The following is a 5,827-nucleotide window of genomic DNA, read 5'->3' as shown; positions in this document are numbered from 1 at the left end:
CACTAAAGAAGGTGACTCTGAAATGACATTTAGACTGAGATTTAAAGCATGAGAGTCAACTGTGCAAAGAGGCAAGAAAAGGTAAGGAGAAAAATAACCAATGCAGAGGTTATTCAGTGGGAATTTAACAACATAGAGGCCAATGTGAACAAGGTGGAAAGAGGTAGGACGCAAGATTAGGAAGAAGAGCAGAGATATCATATGCATGGCTTATGCAAGAAAGATGCATAGAACTCTAGTAAGCAAATCCACACTCAAAGAATTAAGACCATGTCTTAGCATTAAAAAAAATAATGAATAATTCTACATTTAGAGAGTGTAGGTAAAAATTTTATGTTTAAAATACATATGTATTGGAACACCTGAGTGACTCAGTCGGTTAAGTAGCTGCCTTTGACTCAAGCCATGATCCCAGGATCCTGGGATCAAGTCCCACGGTGGGCGGCCTGCTCAGTGGGGAGTCTGCTCCTCTCTCTCCCCCTGCCCCTCCACCCTGCTTGTGCTCTCTCTCTCACTCATTCTCTCTCTCAAATAAATAAAATCTTTAAAAATAAAAGTAAAATACATATTTATCATTTTTTATGATTCCCCATTTTAAAATTTTCAATTAAGCTACTACCCATTGCAGATCTCATCAAATCAGAGCATTGTTGTTACCCTATCCTATCATATGGATGTACTATAATCTATTAGCCTCACTGATTTTTGCCAGTGTTTCACTTAATTGATAGTTCTGTAGTGAATGGCCTTATATATACACTTTTGCAGTTATTAGAATAAACCTGTAATTTTATAAACACAGAATTTCTGAATCACATTTCCATTTTAAATAAGTTGTTTCTAAAAGTACCAATTTATACTCCATTCATAGCAAACCTTACTAGACATTTTATCAATCAAAAAATACATTTCCCAGGGCACCTGTGTAGCCCAGCTGATGAGGCAGATGCCTCTGGCTCAGGTCATGACTCCAGAGTCCTGGGACCCTGCCATCTTAGGTTCCCTGCTCAGTGGGGACTCTGATTCTCCCTCTCCCCCTGTCCTCCCCCTGTTTGTTGTCTCTTTCTCTCTCTCTCAAATAAATGGATAAAATCTTAAAACTACATAAATAAAAAATAAAATAAAAAATACATTTTCCAATCAGAGAGGCCAAAAAAATGCTTTCATTTACATTTAATTATTGAAGTGTTATTTTTATTTATCTATTGGCCATTTGTAGTTCTTTTATTATAAATGTCCAATTCATGTCTCTTTAAACTTCTGTTGAGTTCTTTATCTTTCTATAGACTTGTAAAAGTTCTTTGAATATTATGAGTATCACTCCTGTATTTGTCATATGTGGTTTAAATATTTTTCCCATTGTCATTGGTGTTTGACCTTGGTTATGGTGTGTTTTAGATTTTTATGTAGTGAAAATCACTCTTTTAAAAATGCCTCTAGTTTATTTTTTCATGCGTGGAAAAGACTTTATGCAGGAATATCTGGGAAATAATGCAGGTTCAGTTCCAGACCACTGTGATAAAGCAAATATCACAACAAAGTGAGTCAAATGAATTTTGTGGTTTTCCAGTAAATGTAAAAGTTATGTTTACACTATACTGTAGTCTGTTAAGTGTGCACTAGCATTATGTATTAAAAACAATGCACATACCTTAATTTAAAAATAATTTCTTTAAAAAATAAATAAAAAATACTTTCTAAGTAAAAATGATAACCATCATCCGAGCTTTCAGTGAATTGTAATATTTTTGCTCGTGGAAGTTCTTGCCTCAATGTTGATGATCACCAACTAATCAGGTAGTGGTTGCTGAAGGAAGAGTGGCTATGGCAATTTCTTAAAATAATACAATAATGAAGCTTGCCAAATTGACCCTTTCACCAATGATTTCTCTATAACAAACGATGCTGTCTGATTGCATTTTACTCACAGTAGAACTTCTTTCAAAATTAGAATCCCCTCAAACCCTGCCATTGTTTTTTCAACCAAGTTTATAGAATATTCTAAATCATTTGTTGTCATTTCAACAATCTTCACAGCATCTTCACCAAGAGTAGATTCTACCTCAAGAAACTACTTTCTTTGCTCATCCGTAAGAAACAACTTCTCATTTGCTAAACTGTATCACAAGATTACAGCAATCCAGTCACATCTTTAGGCACCTCTTCTGGTTCTAGTTCTCTTGCCATTTCTAGCACATCTGCAATTACTTACTCCACTGAAGTCTCGAGCCCTTCAAAGTTATCCACGAGGCTTAGAATCAACCCTTCCAAATTCCTGTTAATGTTGCTATTTTGACCTTTTCTCATGAATCACAAATGGCATTTAGAATGGTAAATCCCTTCCAGAAGGTTTTCAATTTACTTTCCCCGGATCCTTCAGATGAATCCCTATCTATGGCAGCTATACCCTAATGAAATGTATTTCTTAAATCATAAAGAATTGAAAATCAAAATGATTGCTTGATCCATAGGCCTGCCTGTTAGCAGGCACAAAAACAATATTAATCTCATTGTACATCTCCATTAGAGCTCTGGAGTAACCAAGTGCCTTGTCAATGAGCAGTAAGATTTTGAAAGAAATCTTTTTTCTGAGCAGTAGGTCTCAACAGTAGGCTTCAAATATTCAATAAACCATGTTGCAAACAGATGTGCTGTCAACCCGGCTTTGTTGTTATTCATAGAGCAAAGGCAAAATAGATTTAGCATAATTCTTAAGGACTCTAGGATTTTCAGAGTGATAAATGAGCACTGGCCTCAACTTAACATCACCAACTCCATTAGCCCCTACTAAGAGAGTCAGCCTGTCCTTTAAAGCTTTAAATCCAGGCATTGACTTCTCCTCTTTAACTATGAAAGTCCTAAATGGCATCTTCTTCCAATGAAAGGCTCTTTCACCTACATTGAAAATCTGTTGTTTAGTGTAGCTACCTTCATTCATTATCTTAGCCATATCTTCTGGATAACTTGAGGCTTCACCTTGCACTTTTATGTTATAGAGATGGCTTATTTCCTTAAACCTCATGAATCAACCTCTGCTAGTCTCAAATTTTTCTTTTGCAGTGTATTCACCTCTCTCAGTCTCCATAGAGTTAAAGATTTGGGTTAAATTGATGTTGTGACTGGTTTGATCTTCTGTCCAGACCACTCAAACTTTCTATCAGCTATAAGATGTTTTATCATTCCTGTGTTCACAGTGTAGCACTTTTAATTTCATTCAGGAACTCTTCCTTTGTATTTACAGTTTGGCTAACTGGCACAAGAGGCCTAGTTTTCAGCCTGTGTTGGCTTTTGACATGCCTTCCTCACTAAGCTTAGTCATTTCTAGATTTTGAAACACATATGACTCTCCCTTTCACTTAAACACTTAGAGGCCATTGTAGGGTTCTTAATTGGTCTAATTCTAATAAAATTTATCTCAGGAAATAGGCCTAAGGAGAGAGAGAGATGGGGGAATAGTTGGTCAGTGGAAAAGTCAGAACACACTCACATTTATTAATTAAGTTTTCCAATGCACACAGGAGTGATTCATGGCACTCAAACAATTACAATAGTAACATCAAAGATCGCTGATCACAGATTACTGTAACAAACACAATAATAATGAAAAAGTTGAAATATTGTGAGAAATACCAAAATGTGACACAGAGATATGAAATGCTTGTTGGAAAAATGGTGCTGGTATAGTTACTGAGAGCATAGTTGCCACAGACCTTCAATTAAAAAAAAAAAAAAACAGTATTCACAAAACACAATACAATGAAGGGCAATAAACTAAGGTTGCCTGTGTTTAAAATTAGAAAACCTGTCACTTATCTTTTCTCTAATATACATGGTTTAGTTCCTTATATTTAAATCCATTTGGGGGGATCCCTGGGTGGCGCAGCGGTTTGGTGCCTGCCTTTGGCCTAGGGCGCGATCCTGGAGACCCGGGATCGAATCCCACGTCGGGCTCCCGGTGCATGGAGCCTGCTTCTCCCTCTGCCTGTGTCTCTGCCTCTCTCTCTCTCTCTCTCTCTCTCTCTCTCTCTCTCTCTGACTATCATAAATAAATAAAAAAATTAAAAAAAAATTTTAAATCCATTTGGAATTAATTTCATGTGAAGAGTGAGGTAACGATTAGTTTAATTTATTTTCCAGAAGTCTTGCCAGTTGCTCACTATAATTCATTGAGGAATCTGTATTTTCCCCTACCAATTTGAAATGAGGCTATTATCAAATATTATTTACTTTTATATTTAGGTATATTTCTACTCTCACCATTCAGTTTCATTAATGTATCTATTTCTACATCAGTACTAACCTGTTTTAACTACTGCAACAAAAATGCTTGCCTTATACCTGCCTTTCCTTGGCTATTCTCATTGCCAAGTTTCAATAGTTATTTATTTGTTTTATCCCCCTAGTGAACTTAAGTTCCTGTAGAGCAGGAACTGTTGCTTAAGCATTTTTATAGGCTTGACAACTTGGCTGAGTATTTATTTTTCTTAGCAGCTTTCCATCTTGCGTCCCTACCCCACAGTGTCTTGCACAAAGTAATCACTCAGCAAACATTTATTAAATTTTAAGTGTTAAAGTAGGAAGAACAAGATGTCCCAAGATGAGAGACAGAAATCAAAAGCGCGAATTCAGGAAAGCCTAAGCAGACAGCCCCAATGGTAGTAATGTAAGACAACTGGGATGAAAAGCAGCCCAAACAGGATGTCAGTCTGTTCACAAAAGCACCAGTTTTGTTGGTGTCAATGAATCAGCTCTGGTGCTTGATCAAGTGCTCTGGTCAACAGATCTTGATGACTGAAGGAATGACTCCCTTTGTCATCCAATTCTGTAAGGGATGAAGAACTGACTACCCATTACCTCTTGCATTTCCTGAAAAATGGCTGTCACTGTAAAGTACTGTGACTTGACATTCACGTACCTCATCATTCTGAGGAGCTCTCTCCCTCTCAAAGTAGCCCCCTATGTGTTGATGAATTGCCTGTGTTAGGAAGCTGTATATTTATTCCAATGATTCTGCCATAGTCCACAAAGTTTTATTGGCACTGCCCTCAGAGCCTAGAGATAATCCACATGTAAGAGGATTTGGGGTAAAGCTGCCAGCTGAGAGTTAAACTCCCAAAACTAACACAGAATCATCATTTTCCAAAATTTGCATCCTTCTTAAATTGTTAAAATTTCATATTTCCAGTCACATGGAGAGTCTGGTTCGGGAGGTCGTAGTGGGTTTGAATATGTATGTCTAACGAGAGCCCTCAGTGATTACCGGTTTGGGAACCACTAACATAATGGATTAGATTAATCTAGATAGAAATGGGTTGTACAAGAGACTAAGGAAACACAGGAGTCCAATTAAGTTAATTAGGGTGTATCCTTAAGACAAGAATGTAACTAAAGAAAACCAACCTAATTATTTACACGGAGATCTAGTTTAAAAAATGAAACAAAAAACCTGTGCTGATAGAAGAGTATGTGTCAGACTCAAGGCTAAAATAGAAATCAGAAAAATGTGTCAGTATTATTAAAATGAAAGAATGAATGAATACACAGACCAGCCAAAGCAAATTTTCGGCTCTCCTTCAATAAGGAAAAGTTCCGACATGGCAGTTGCTAGAATTAAGTGTGCAACTGACCAAGATGACACCTTTAAAATATAAAAATCATCTAAATGTGGATGCTTCAACATGGATTACCTTGGAAAAGACCTATTAGAAGTCACATTACATAGCGCTGACAATAGCTCAGTTTGTGACTTTGGGCAAGCTGCTTACATCTGGGGGCCTGATTCCTGCCTCTGAAATAGGATTAGATTGTTTCTGAGTCTAGGTTATCT

Source organism: Nyctereutes procyonoides, unplaced genomic scaffold, assembly GCF_905146905.1.
Source record: "Nyctereutes procyonoides isolate TBG_1078 unplaced genomic scaffold, NYPRO_anot_genome, whole genome shotgun sequence".
Taxonomy (NCBI): domain Eukaryota; kingdom Metazoa; phylum Chordata; class Mammalia; order Carnivora; family Canidae; genus Nyctereutes; species Nyctereutes procyonoides.
Note: the sequence above shows the minus strand (reverse complement) of the source record.